At 41.0% G+C, this 15424-nt stretch overlaps 1 protein-coding gene across 17 annotated transcripts in view; it reads right to left on the bottom strand.

Moving 5' to 3' along the window:
* Positions 1–15424, bottom strand: part of Fhit (fragile histidine triad diadenosine triphosphatase) — a 1549291-nt gene that overhangs the window by 129558 nt on the left and 1404309 nt on the right.

Below are 15424 nucleotides of genomic sequence, written 5' to 3'. Positions count from 1 at the left end.
GCCAACCCATTATTTTCTGACTATGTGACCTACCCTCTTTCCTGATTTCCACTCTGGATTCCAAGCTACTGGGCCCAGAAACTACATTCTCACAGAGTTCAGCTCTCTCCTGGCCTCAATTCTTGAAGGCATGACCCCCTTTCATTTCAAAGTCCAATAGTCTGCCTTCGCCATTCCACATGCTTACTTAACTCCTGTCATTTGGAAGAAGTGGCTAATTTATGAAAACCACTTTATCCTCCATCATAATTAGACTGTTGGACAGAGTCTGTTTCAGGAGCCATAGGTACAAATCATGAGGCAAATGTTGTTTCTGTGTCTTTCTGGGCATTTCTTAACCGCAAAGTTGGGGCTTAACTTCTACCATTTAATCCTGTCTCTGTGGCTTGTTGTATATTTTTGCTTCCACCCATTTCTCTGGTTCTAAGTAAAGGATGGAGTAACTCTACCTGACCTGCAATGTGACATGTCCCACTGCCAGGTTAGCTGTGGGACTTTATTTGTTCAGTAAGCCTTAGAGGAGACGATTATATCAAGTTAATAAAAAATACTTTCACAATGTACAAATTGGGACACATTCATATCTAAATCTCTACCTGCCCGTACAAATTTTAATCAATTGAATCGTTAGAAATCAAGGAGTGGATTTTGTCAACAGATTCCCAAGTCTTTCAAAACGACTCATACCTTGTGCCCTTTTCTCAAGCTGGAACTGATCAACTCCCCTTTACATGCATACAAACCGATACCACCCATGCACACAGACTGGTTTTTAAGTCCCCTTACCGTCTGCCCCCTGCAAAGTCAGTATTTCCCTAAGAGTTACAATCTCCTCTCAACACATTGATTATGTGGATCAAAACCCTCTGGCTCTCATTGGCATTGGCCAAAATAGTCATTCTCATAGATTTTCTACTCTTCTCTTTTAATGGACTAAGCTTTTAGGTTCTGGGTAATGCTTTGGACGTCAGACAAAATCTAAAATCCTTTTTAGGTGCAGAAAAAAAGTGAGAGGAGCATTCCTTTGCTCATCAGTGGAGGTTTCTAGCCTTTCCCTCTGAGATCTGTGCTAAGGTAATTGTATGCACACACAAAACTCTCCTTCCTACTCTTCATTTGGCTATATAATGAGTATTTGTGTGGATCATTCCTTCTGTAATTGCAGTGATGAAGGGGGGGAAGAAGCATTTGCTGATGTCAGAATGTTTTTAAGCACTTTTGTGGCTATTACCCTGGACTGACATGAGCAGTCCATTTCTATGGGTGGAGCTGTAAATTTCCATACACAAAGGATTGCATTTCAACCTACCAAGAGCCAATGGATAGGGGACCTTGAGAATTGAATAAATCACCCTTGCTGGGTCTTCCTTCTAGACTAGCTCAAAATTCTTCCTTTGCTGAGATGAGATTTAACCCCCAACCCCCAAGTATCATTGCTTTGTATGAGAAGCCCCCACCTAGCTGCATTAGAAACAAGCACATATCTGAAGACCATTGGCTCATTACACTGATTAGTTCCTTGCAATTCTATGAAGAAACTTCAGGGTTTTAATGGATTAGATATTGGATGATTAAATTTAGTCATGTGGTATATACACTTAAGAAACAGCAATGAGGAAAGAGGAGCCTTGACAGCTTGGGAGTATTGTAGGAGCACAAAAATCCCCCTGGGGAAGATGGGTACCTAACACTCCAATGAACACTGTCTTCATTAGCACCTAACTCTTAGTTACTATGGTTGACTCCCTATCTCTCAAATCAAACATCTTGCTGCCACACTCAAGACAAAGTCTTCCCCTAAGTTAATGAAGGAGGCAAGACTTTCAGATCAAGACTGAAGAAAAGATTAGAAGGACCTGCTCATTCTTAGCAGGGAAGAGATGGGTTCTTGCAAGACACTAGGCAGTGTGTAGCTATTCTACAGAATCCTTTAGGTCATAGGCTGACTTCTCTGCACTGCCCCGTACTGTTAGACTGGGTCCTCACATCCATTGTACCTGCTGCTCAATGAAGAAAATGAACTACATGAAATCTTTCCGTGCTTGGTGCTACCCTGAAACATTCATACTATTTCAGCTGATCCAGTCAGAGACCTAGTAGGTGGATGGGAGCTGATTGGCAAGGTTGTTGGATGCCATAGTACCCAATGAACCCACTCAGCATTCTTTCTTTCAGCCGATCTGTGCCAACACCAGATGACTTGGCACTCAGGTTTTCCTGTGTGTAAACGGGGCTCACCCCCTTTTAGGACTGTCATTTGAAATCAGAATATTATGAAATGAATGGGCTCAAGGACCTGCTGCTTTGGACTGTCATCTGAATTCAAATTTTTGAGTAATTGAGTTCATGCTGTTAACACGTGCAGCCACTGCCTACTAGGGAGAAATAACCTCTTGCCACTGCCTTATGCGTTACACAGGGGCTCAGCAGGAAGCTGCCTATCAAGAGAAATGCAGAGACAAAGTTAGAGTATATATAGGGCAGCGTTGTGTGTGTGTGTGGGTGTGTGTGTGTGTGTGTGTGTGTGTGTGTGTGTGTGTGCACAGCACAGCCAGGTCTGAGCAATGAGTAAATGAGACTCCTGCAAAGACTGGAATGGTGGAATGGCCTGGGCTCATAATTAAGACATGTTCTTACCCCACATAGTAAGTTTTTGCTTGTCCTGAGGCTATTTCTAGTCCTTAATGCACTAGATGCTTATGCGATCATTTCTGCAGGTAAATTTTGAGCACTGCCAATGCTTCGAGAAACATGAAGTAAGTTTTTTTTATGAGAAAAGAGGTGCTTCCAAATACATAGACACTTCCTCCGCTAAAGGCATCTCCAGGCCATTCTTAGGGCATGCTATTCTATTTAAAATATGGCTGAGTGGTACCAAAGCACAGAAAGCTGATTAACTTTAAGTGACTATCTCTAGAACTAATACATGTTGTCAGGTGATCTCTTACAGATGTATCACGGGATACTGTTTGCAATGGTTTATTTCATCTTAAGAGAACCTCTTCTCTTGATATGGAGCCAAGGCTCTCACTTCTGTCATGTCACCCATTGTGTTTTCTGTCCAAGTCCTTGCAGCATAGTGGGTGTCTTAGTTACTGTTTACTGCTTTGAGGAGACACCATGACCAAGACAACTTTTTTTGATGTTTTAAGCATTTTTTTGCGGGCGGAGGTTTTCTTGCACTTTTTGAGGGTTAATCCATAATTGTCACTGCTTGAAGAAGACAAGCATGGCACTTTCACTGTAGCTGAGAGCTTTATATTGTGATCTGTAGTCAATAGGCAGAGAGAGGGACACTGGGGGCTGGCATAGATTTTTGAAACATCAAAGCCTATCTTCATACCTCTTCCGAAAAAGCCACCCTCCACTCAAGCAAGGTCAAATCTTCAAATCCTTCCTAAACAGTCTGCAAACCAGGAACCAAGAACTCAAATTTATGAGCATATGGGGGCCATTCCCATTCAAGCCATCACAGTGGGCAAGAGAATGAAACTTAGAGGCCAAGACTGTGGTCTGTGGCATCAGTGAGTGGTGGGATCTCGAGGGAGTTCCTAAGCCTCCTTGCATTGTTTCTCCCATGATTAAACTGGAAAAAAAAAGGTAATGACTCTTAGGGAATCTACTAGGTGGCTACAGAGATGCCAACCAGACATCATACAGAAAGTGCAAAACTCCCTTTCTGTCTATTAAGATACTTCCTTGTCTAAACACATCTTTAATCACAGCACTTTGGAGGCAGAGACAGGTAGATCTCTGTTTGTGGCTAGCCTGGCCTAGCAATCGTGTTCTAGGACAATCAAGATTGCACAGAGAAACCCTGTCTCCAAAACAAACAAACAAACAAACAAACAAAAACATACAAAAAGGAGATAATTTCTTTTCTAGGGAGATGTAAATAGCAACCTGTTCTTCATGAAGTCTCAATAACAAACCAGAGTACAATTCCAAACCCAAGTTTCCCCTAAGAACCAATGAGTTTATTTGGTTTATTTACAGAGTATGGGTGATGGGTAGATGTGTGGATGACTGATAAAAAGTGTGGATAACCCCCGAAGCAAACACATTGGAAAGTCTCAAGCAGCATGGATGATGATGAGCTGATCACCACATAAATGGAGTCTTTCCCAATGAACTTCCTACAGATCATTGTACCTTAGCATCTCCCGGTGACCCAAAAGCCACAAGCAATTAGGGCAGAATTAGATACAGATGACTTTGGCTACAATCATGGATGAAAGTCAACTCTCTTTCCCATGCCCTCCTTCTCTGAGGGAGTGTCAATAGTCCTCAGGCCCCATCATAAATTCTTGCAAGCTGGAACAGGTGATCTGTATTTCTCCAAGGACAACACTGCCCTACATTGGTCTTTACAAAGCCTCTGCTCTACTCCTCACTAACTAGTCCAGGCCCCTTTGCTCCATTCATAGATTTCCCTGGTTAGGCTGCCTGACTTCAGCTTCCCTGCCCACCTATAGTTACATATCTGATTCCCTCATGCTTGCAGACTCAGAGAATGAATGCACAGACTCAAATTTCTAGGAGATCCCAGGATCTGTCTCAGTTCCTGGTGACCCATAGTTACCTTCAGTTTTCTCCTCTGCATAAGACACTAATGCTTGCTTTACTAAATTCGTATCCTAACTCCTAAATGCACCGTAGCACAAGGCATTGAACTGAATTGTGTAACTCCTTCCATGTTATGGTTTCCCTAGCTATAACATAGAGGTACTCTTTACAAAATAATATATAAAATAGTAAAAAATAACTACAGAACAGTGATGGTCTTTATAGATTGTTTCAAGGTATAAAAATTCTTTGTGCACATTTACCCCAGAGTTTTTCTATGTATCTTTTGTAGAGCCCTAGTTTGGGTGAAGGTGTTTATACTAAGGCAGGGGCAGAAGAGAAAAGTTGTCAGATCTCCATCCAGCCCAATGTCCACACTTGAACCAAAACTAAACTACCTTGCCTGATTTTCCTTATATAGTTATTTGAGTAACTTATAATTAGGAGAAAAGAAATGAAGAGAAAAAAAAGAGAAAGAAATAAAAGAACAAAGCCACTGACCTATGTACTCTCTATCTAGTCATTTCAGTGTTGTATGAGAGTTATTTCAGTATTGTAGAGAGCGTGCCCATATATTTTTAATCCTCTTGAGGAGAAAAACCCAAGTCATTTCTAAGTCTTCAGCACCCACCCCTTTAAAAACAGTTTACTGGGGTTGACATGGAAGCGCCGGCCTTTAATCCCAGAGTGCTGAGGGCAGAGGTCAGTAGATCTCGGTGCCTTTGAGGCTACCCTGGACTACACATCTAGTTCCAGGCCAGTCAAGATTAAATACTGAGACGCTGTCTTTAAACAAAACAAAAATTATACTCAATAAGGCAATAGATACCCACCAATGGGAATTCAGTCCTGTACCACCTTCCTCCATTCTCTAGAATCCCCTCTAAAAGGTCAAGTTCTGGCCCTTAAGGTCTGTTTTCATGGCAGGATTGAGAAGCTGGTTGACATCAGACATGAATGGGGATAGGGGTGGGAATCCATCAGGACATCTTGTCCTTTCTAGCCCAAGTATTTTCTACACATCTGCCAGGCCTGTGTTAAAGGCTTGAAGTGACAAAGCCCCAGGGGGAGTAGTCCTCACTGACTCTCACAGGAGGATGATTTCCTTCACTACTGCCTGGTGTTTTACCATTGCAGCTCACCTCTCTCTTTAGTATAAAGCTTTCTTTTCAATACCCAGTCTATGGAAGATGGGGCTACAGGGGCCACAAGCAGAGTTACGAGAGGGCCGAGCTATCGCCCCAGTGATTTCTTCTTCTTTGGCTCAGGTAACCACCAAGGGCAGGCTCTCACTTTCACCTTTCTCCTGAAGAAAAACACCTTTCTCCTGTCACATCTTGCAGATCTTTTCTGGAGAGCCAAAACTATAACTTTCAATGTTTTTTGTTTGTTTGCTTGTATATGTACATGTTTCTGTTTATGCTTGGGTGTACATACGTGTGTACTGTGTGTGTTAGCTGTTACATGCTAGGTGCTTTCCACAATCATTATCACCTTCATTTTTTAAGGCATGTCTGTCAGAGAATCTGGAACTTTCTAATTCAGCTACACTAGCTGGCCTAAAAGCCTCAGGAATTGTCCTGTCTCAGCAGCACTAGGATTAAGGGTATACACTGATATGCCTGACTTATTTATTTACTTCATTACATTGTTTTTTTTAACTTTTAGAAAGTGTATGTGTAAGTGTGTGTGTGCATGTACATGTGTGTACTATACTCTTATGTGTGCTGTAACACATATATAGAGGTCAGAGGACAACTTGTGGGACCTGGTTTTCTCCTTGTACCAAGTATGTTCTGGGGACCAAGCTCAGGCCTTTGGCTTTGACTACAAGCATCTTTACCCCCTGAGCTACTTCTGCTGCTGACTTTCTTGTTATTGCTTATTTGTGTGAGTGTTGGAAATCTGAGCTTAAGTCTTCTTGCTTTCATAGCAAGAATTTTCCCAATGGAGCCATTTTCCAAGCCAAAAATATAACTGTATTATATTAAATAATGGCAAATGTCTCATTTAGCAGAAGAAATTGGGGATTAACTAGACCTTTTATACTGCATTAAAAAGAAATTGAGTTCATTACCAACAATTAAAAAAAATAAGATTTCACTTTGAAATCTCGAATTTAGAATTATCTTTTTAATAAAAGGATAATCTTGTGAGAGTAGTGATGCCTTCATGGGATTACATTGGGGGCAAAATGGGGGAGGGGATGGATAGATTTGGTAGGTATCTTGGACCTTTCAACTAGTTTGTACACAACTGTGAGACACTGTTATTATTTAATAATAGTAACTTTCAGCAATGTGTCCTAACACAATAAAGGGAACACAGCAAACATTGAAAACATTTCCTCCAGGCTCTGGGACAGGACAGGAATGTCTGTTTCCACCGTTCTTGCACTGTGTAAATTATAGGCATGGCTATTATTAAGGAGAGAGAATTAAAGGATTTTCAGACTAGAAATGAGGAGGCATGATTAGTTCTGATTCTAGGTAAGAGAATTTTATACCTAGAAATACTAAAGATGCAGTCAAACAGGTGTTAGGACTGACCCGTGAATTTAGTAAAATTACAGGATGCAGAGGAAAATCATCTGACAGAAAATTGTAACACTTTTAAAATTAGTAATGAACCGAACTGTAAAATAATTCACAAAGCAATACTATGAAAAATAGCAACAGAAGAAATAAAAAGTAGAGACGGGAAGAATGAATGGTTTGTGCTATGCCAAGGGCCAAGGTTCTTTCAAACTAACGTGGAATGTTAGTTTGAAATTCCCACTGAGATGTGAGCCCTCATCCTACACAGTTGTACCCCACACCCTCTCTCCATGTGATTGCTGTCTATGGAAGAACTTGGAATTCTCTTTCTTCCCTGTCAGTTATTTTCCCAGAACCCTCTCTCAGTTGTATTTTTACATATTTATATTTTATGGAGGGTTGCCAAGAAGATAAAAAGACTGTTAAACTTTTGATAGGTTTCTAAATTCTTTTAACTTCAGTAATGCTGAAATCTTTTCATTTTAAATAATGTTGAAACAACAAAATCGTTTTTAAAACTACAAACGTAATAATGATTGATTTGTGTTAACACAATACCTTTCCTTCTGGAATCTCCAAAGTACCTAGGTTTAAGGATGTCTTAGCGATACTAGGTGATCAAACAGGAAGGCAGAACTTCCCAGTCTTGGTATTCTCCAGGGCTGACTTCATGCTAGCTAAGGTGCCTTCTCAGTGTGCTACCATGGAAATACTACTTAACAGTTCTGCAACGGCAGCAACGTTTAGAAGAAAATTCCTTCCATGCCTAGTGATAATAAAATACACAGGAGAGAAAGAGGGTACAGCATAGAGGCTTGCTTATCATTCATCCTGAGCATTTAGTCATACCTGTCATTCTCTTTTGACTTTGTATTTCTGCTCGTTCAAATATCACTTGATCTGAAGTGAAATAAATCCTGTTATCACATGGATTCTCTCTAGGACAGTGACCGCCTAAAAAAGGTAACCTTCAAGTTCCTGTGTAAGCAAATAGTCCTCAAGCGAACATGGATGGTTGCTTCTTCAGAAATAAGACTCTCCCATTATGAAATACACAAAAGAAGGGTGAAATGATTGTGCAGGGTACACACAAGTGGCTGGAGAGACACTTTTCTGGAGGTGAAATTAGAGACCATCATGGGACTGTTGGCTGATAAACTGTTTCTTAGTTATGAACGTACAGAAAAAGTGGAAAAGAGACAGGCCAGCTAGCAATTCATTTACCAAGCAAGCCAGCAGGTACCCTAGAACCTGTGTGATGGGACAGGATAAGAGACAAACCTGTCAGAAAGGAGCTAGTTGGTTTCCAGTCCAGAGCATGATAGAACTTTTCTTTACCAGAAAGACTGCATGGTTTTCGAAAGGAAGGTGAATTATTCTGAGGCCAATCTACATAGGTATTCTATAGGTATTAATTATAGGTCTATACCTATAATCCAGCTCTGAAGAGGTAGAGTCAGGAGGATTTTGAGGCTAGCCTGAGCTATACAGAAAGACTGCCTCTGTAAACAAACAAGGATGGGACAAATTGGCCAAAAGAAAAGAATCTGAATTGATCCCACAGAGAATGAGTAGCTCACAGAATGAGAGTATGCTATTTCCATGGCGAAGGAAGAAGCTTAATCCACTTTGAGCAAAATGTAGTGTTTTTACAAAAATACAGGGTTGTCAAGATGGTTTGCTGAGTAAAAGCTCTAGTTATACAAGTGAGTTTTCACCATGGTGAAAAGAGAGAACACACAAGTATTTGTGCATGTACACACACACACACACACACACACACACACACACACACATGCACACATACATACAAGCACACAGAAATATTCACAGGTGTATACCCATGCACAGACTCATGCAAACATTGGTTCTTGTTAGTTTTCTGTACATATATAATTAAACCTATGTTTTAAGAGAATCTCTTTGGACTAATGGATAACATGACATCCCCTGCCTGCTGGTAGTTAATTCAATAAAAATTAGAAGGGTGAAGGCCTGTTCCCTGGAAGGGGATGGACTTAACACAAAGCATTCGTTATTTCCTTGTAAATTAAGCAAAGATGCTGGATTTTACACCTAAGCAGGAGGAAACTGTCATCTTCCATTATCAGGGGATGGATGTTTTAATCTGCAAAAGTCCCTAGCAGATTTGAATTGGCAGCTTGGCCTCTTCATCAATGTCACGATTAATTCATAATTTGCAGATGCATAAATATTCCGGAGGGCCGATGGCTTTGGGTGCTTTCTGGTGAGGAAATGCAATGCTACAGTGCTTTCTAGCATTGTATTGTGAAATGGAAATCGAGATTACGCTTGACCCTGAAAGACCCAAGGCCTCCATAAGGAACATGGTTTGTTTTGCCTCTTTAGTTACAAGGCTGCAGTGAATGAAGGTGGGCTCATCACACACAGGGAAACAGGGAAATGTTAAGCCACTGAAGTCAATGAGGCAATGCAAGCTCAGATCCCCTCAGTAACAAAATTAGGGACAAAAAAAAACATGGCTGCCACTGGAGTCACTGACATGAGGAACAAGGACTAGAAGGTTCATGCATGACTGAAAAAAAGCATCTTGCAGGCATGCCATAAGCAAGAGACTTTCTGTATGTGTATACTGCAAACAGGCAGAAAGCAGGCCTCACGGTCTCACTTACCGGGGTTACAGGCTAACACCCAATTTAAAAGGCAGGCTCTCCTTTATTCTAGACTGGGGCATTAATGAAGAAGCCATGATAAATGGTTCTTTGTGGTCTTGGGACATGATGGTTCTGACTGAGTACAGTCAATGAGCTGTTCAAAGTTCTCACACATACAAAGTACAGTTGAGGATGGTTGTGGGGGGGGGGAAAGACTGAAGAAATCCTCATAGCACAAAACCCATTCAAACTCATTAATTATTCATTAAGTCAGACTTCCACAGCTCATTAGCTACTAGTTAAATGTCAGTTAAAATGCATCCCTTAATAGAAAACATTAAGACTAGACGTATCAACAGCATTCTTGTGGTTCAGAACTATGTTTGGAATTTCACAGGGGTTATCACACTTTATCTTTGCAACTTTTATATGAGGACCTTATTTTAACCCTATTTTATGAACAATAAAACCAAGCCCCTGACATCTGGAAAGATGGGTCAGGGGTTGAGAGTACTTCCACAGGGCCCATTTGTCAGTTCCCAGCACTGACAGTGGGTGGCTCCCATTTAGCTGTAATTCCAGTTCCAGAGGGTCAGATCTAGTGCACATATCCTTACACAGGTATTCATGCATACATGGAAGTTTTTTAAAAAAAAAACATAAAAGCAGGTCTGAGGGGCCTATCAACTTTGCTGACTTTAAACAGTTAATGGATGGGAGATCTGGGGTTTGAGCCCAGGTCTAGCCAATTTCAAGCCTGTTCAGCTATCATTTGATACCATCTGAGAAACGCTCAGCTTTCTTCTCAATGTCTCCACTACAGAGAAGCCCCTTCCTCACCAAGTCGTGCATTAGTGTTCTCAATGGACAACACTATCTTACCAAACGTGATAGAGATGCCACTCTGTGAACTGCCGTTCTCATCAGTTTGTCTTGACCCAGTGGTGCCAAGACCATCATTTTGTGAATGTTTTTGAACTTTAACACTAAAGCTCTTTTTAGCTTCGAATAATATGAAAATCAGTCATCACTTTAAATAACAAATCACCGGGGACTTTTCCAATTAGAGACCAAGAGCAGGCACACGTGCCTGTCAAGACAGCTCTGATTTACACCTTTGTCTTGTTTTAATGCACACTGCAGGAGTCTCTACATCGCCAGAGCCTTAGCTCATCCCATAATCTGAGGTTAGTTGATTCTAAGGGTCTTAATGATGAAGCTGTTACACTGGGCAACCTTCAAAAATCATATAGAATCATTTAATGCAGGGAGGTAGGTCCTGGTTGCCAATACATGTCCCTCTAGTTAGCCACATTCCCTTTCCTTAAGTAAACAAGCTGGAGATCGTCTATGTTTGCTTTTGCGCTTGTAAACGCTCCCTTGTTGCTTTGTTTTTGAGGTAGAGAACAGAACAAGGGAAGGGACTACCAAAGAGGAACAGGGCCATCAGTAACTGGGTCAGCTGTCACCATAGCCTTCTGTGCTGAGAAACACCACACATTCTGCATGAATTTAACTCCCTTAAACTGGTTCTTTTAAGAGAAAAGTTACAGGTTCGTGGAAAAGTTGAGAAGGTGACAGAGTAGTTCATAGAAACCCTGTGCTGCCAGCCTATCGTTAGTATCGCCATGGAGTGGAACAAGTGTCACAGTTTATGAATCCACAAAGATACACTCTTACCAGGCAGGACCCAGACTTAGAAATAGGGTCCTCTCTTGGTGGTGTATATTTTATAGATCTGTACAGATGACATACTTCTAAGTATCCAGTGAGTAGAGTAGCACACTAAGCAGTTTCACTGCCCTTAAAATTCTGTACTGTGTATTAATCCTTTCCTCCCCCAACACTCTAACAAGCATTGATCTTACTGAATTGTCTGCAAAGTTTGCCTTTTCCAGCTAGTCATCATTAAAATCATATAGCATGTTGCCTGGTTAGATAACATTTGGGTCATGGAGATACCTTATATGATAAAGTGCTTACTGTGCAAACAAGGGGACCTCGGTCCATCCTCAGAGACCGTTAAAAATACAAATTGGTTATTTGTACTTCCAATTCTAGTGCTAGGGAAATGGAGACAGAAATATTCCTGGGGCTTATTGGCTAGATAGTCTAGTCTAATCTGTAAGCATCAAGCCAAAAAGGAAACCTTGATTCAAAGGAGGTGGCTAACATGTCTGAGGGTAACACATGAGGTTGTCCTCTAGCTTCTATCCCCATGCACATGTGCTCAGGAACACAGACACATATCCATTAACAAAAGAAAATATGCATTTAAGTTTGCCCCCCATTTTCTTTCATGGGTTAATATTTCATTTCTTGTTAGTCTTAAATAATATTTCATTATTTCGGTGTATCAAAGCTTATTTCTCCATTCATTGACTCAGGATATCTTGTTTCCTCACTATTTACTTCAGAGCCAATATCCAATCCAGCCAAGCCAATGAGTCCTTTGCTCAGTTGCATTATGCATACTCTATGAACGCTCTATTTAACTTATGCTTTTGTAAAACTAAGTATAATCTTTGGTTCATGAAATAATCCTCAAATACTTCCAAGTATAAATGAAAATAAATAATAAATAAATAAAGATAAATTTAAAAAAAATCAAAGAAAAGCTTAATGTAATTTGACTAATGCCATCACGGTAGCTTATTATTTTATGCAGATTTATTTTTATGTTTAATTATGTATATGCATTTGCTTCTGTGTGGGCATATGTGCATGTGAGTACAGTTGCCTGTGGAAACCAGAAGAAGGGGTCAGATCTCCTGAAGCTATGAGCAGCTGTGATTCTCTAACTGGGCGCTGGGTATCAAACTTGAGTCCTCTAGAAAAGCACCACTCAGTTTTCAAGGCTGAGCCATCTCTCTAAACTTGCTTCCTATTTTAAACGGCGCAGTAGAAAACTTACGTCATCTAAGTTGAGAACAACTTTTGTGGACCAATTTTTCTCATCATCCCATTCTCTCATGGATCAACATGTGTGGATGATGAGACACAGAGACCCATAAATCCACAGACACACACAAACACTAGCACACACATGGATGATTTTCCTCCACTTATTCTAAATGTCCTGAAGCTCCCACAGTTGAAAAGAAGAAGCAACACCACTAACAGCAGCCATAGTCCAAATTCTATCCACAGGTCAAGTTGCAAGGAGCTAATTAGTCCATTTGTAAAGGAGACAAGGAGGAGGCTCCTGAAAGGTGACAAACACCAAACAACAACAAATCATCCGAACCCTTAGGCGATCTGAGTACATGGAACATTGGGAAGTAAATTAATTAGCTTTGCATTGATTGGTATCAAAAGTCATTAGCCATGCACTGTCAAGAAATCCCAAGAAGTCCCGGATGTGTGGAGGGAAAAGGCTGGGGAAGTGATCTATCTCCGCTTTGAAGCTCCAATGCTTTAAAGGGTCCCTGCTGCATTACTGACCCAGAGGCATTGGGGGAGCGGGGAGTAGAAGACATGGATTTTTATTGGCCACATTTGTCAGTGAATACAAATACTCCAGGTAAATAATGGAGGGTTAGCAGATGAGTCTCCTGTACATTCACTTCGCACTTGGAAATGAACTGGGAAGAGAGGACAGAGGAGTCAGCTTTCTGATCTGGGTGCCTCTTATCAGTTCCCTTCCTGTCCATCTGTGGAAGCTGTCAGAGCTTGTGTCTTAGGTAATCGACTTGCTTTCGTCACAGTTGGCATGTCGGCTCTCAGTCACAGAGACACAGTCCACTCTTGTCAGTGCTCAGCTCCGTCAAGAGCTTCCTTTTTCTTACAAATTGAAACACTTTTTGAAATTAAAATGTACTGATGTTTTCCTTCCCCTTTCCTGCCTCCAATTCTTCCCATGCAACCCTGTCTTGATCTCTCTCTAATGCATGATCATTAATTCTTTGTATTTTACATCTATTTCTATCTGCCTGCCTGCCTGCCTGCCCTCTCTATCTATCTGTCTGTTTGTCCGTCTGTCTGTCTGTCTATCTGTCTATCTATCTATCTATCTATCTATCTATCTATCTATCTATCTATCTATCTTTCTATCTATCTCTGTCTAGGTATACATATATGTACATATGTAGATAGTTATAAACATTTTTCTAACTATATAAATAGCCCCTGTTCTGTAGTTTCGAGGGTGATCATTTGGCATTGGATTGCTGTGGTTTTCCCTGGGGAATACTGTTACTTCTGCTCTTTTTCATCTTCCCATAGTTCTTTGCCTAGGGTCAGGGGCCCTTTTTCCTTTCCATGTCACTGTTGTCCTTGTTTAGCTCTTGTTCATGCAGCCATGCTGGCGAGACTTCATGAAAGTAGCTTCTCTGAGATTTCCAGAAGGCCTTACTTTGTTTAATCTAAATAGCCTTGTATTCTTGTTTTTGTCTTTAGAGATTGTGTTCATGTTACAATAAACAATAAAGGCCCATTGAGAATAAACTCAGGTAAAGAGAACAAAATCCCTACCCGGGTGGAAACCTAACATTTCAGTTGGGCCAGGTCAATCTGAGTCAAGAGTCTATCCTAGAAAAGGAGAGTTCACTTTAAGTCATGCTAAAGAGATGGGCAGCAAAACTTTCCCTTTAATGCCATTCTACTAGCTGCTCCCCCAGGATTCCTATTCTCTTCTGCAGTTCTAGGAGCCACCAGAAGGTTCAGTTGGGTCTGGCTGCCTTTCTGGAGCCTGAGTTAAAAAGGCACATTTCCATTTTTCTGCCTCCTTATCTAAGCATGCATGTTCTGACTTTAGGGGTTTCATTTCTCTTTCTCTAAAGCTCTTTCTCCCTGCCTTGTGGATGTTTATCAGTAATGTATCTGACATAAGCCATTTCTTTCTCCCCTATTATCCTCATTCAGGCGGCTGCTGATTGCCACAACTTGCATGACCCACAAAGGTTTTCTTTTAATAAATAAAATCTAATTGTCCTTGAACCTTCACTTGAATCCATTCTTAGATTATTTTATTAAGGAGACTTAGAACCTCAAAAGGGGTTCAAGATTTCTTCTGCATTGGGTGTGGAAAAGGATGGATTCCCAAGTTATGGATGAGCTTTCATGTAGAGCTAGGATTTGAACTCAAGTCTAGGACGCAGCAATAATCATGATTTTTACATTGAGCAAATGAGGAAGCGACTACCTGTTCTGAGATCTTCAGTAACAGCAGGAAAGAGGCTCATGTGTCTTCCTGGAAGCACTTCTCTGGAAGGGACGAATAGTCCACTGAAACATCCCTATGACAGGGAGCTTCCTACCTTGCTGACTTAGTTACTGAGTGCTGTGATGGGACACTGTGACCAGGAGCAAGCTGGGGAGCGAAGGGCTCATTTGGCTTATATTTCCATATTATTGTTCATCATCTAAGGAAGGACAGGAAGTCCAACAGGGCAGCAACCTAGAAGCAGGAGCTTATGCAGAGGATATAAAAGAGTACTGCTTATTGACTTGCTCCCCTTCCTTAGCCTGCTTTCTTATAGAACCCAGGAGTGTCCCCACCCATGATGGACTGGGGCTTCACCCTTCAAACACTAATCAATTGGCATTCCCTCCTCTCTGATGAGTATAGTTTGTATTAAATTGGCAGAAAACCATCCAGAACACTCACAGAATTGGAGGCCTGGTCATCAGAAGGCTTCACTTTGACTTTCTAGTGATTCTGCCCACGAATCCTGAGGCAAATTG

This window comes from Rattus norvegicus, chromosome 15 (assembly GCF_021556685.1).
Source record: "Rattus norvegicus strain SHRSP/BbbUtx chromosome 15, alternate assembly SHRSP_T2T, whole genome shotgun sequence".
NCBI lineage: Eukaryota > Metazoa > Chordata > Mammalia > Rodentia > Muridae > Rattus > Rattus norvegicus.
Note: the sequence above shows the minus strand (reverse complement) of the source record. Positions and strands in the feature narration are given on the sequence as shown.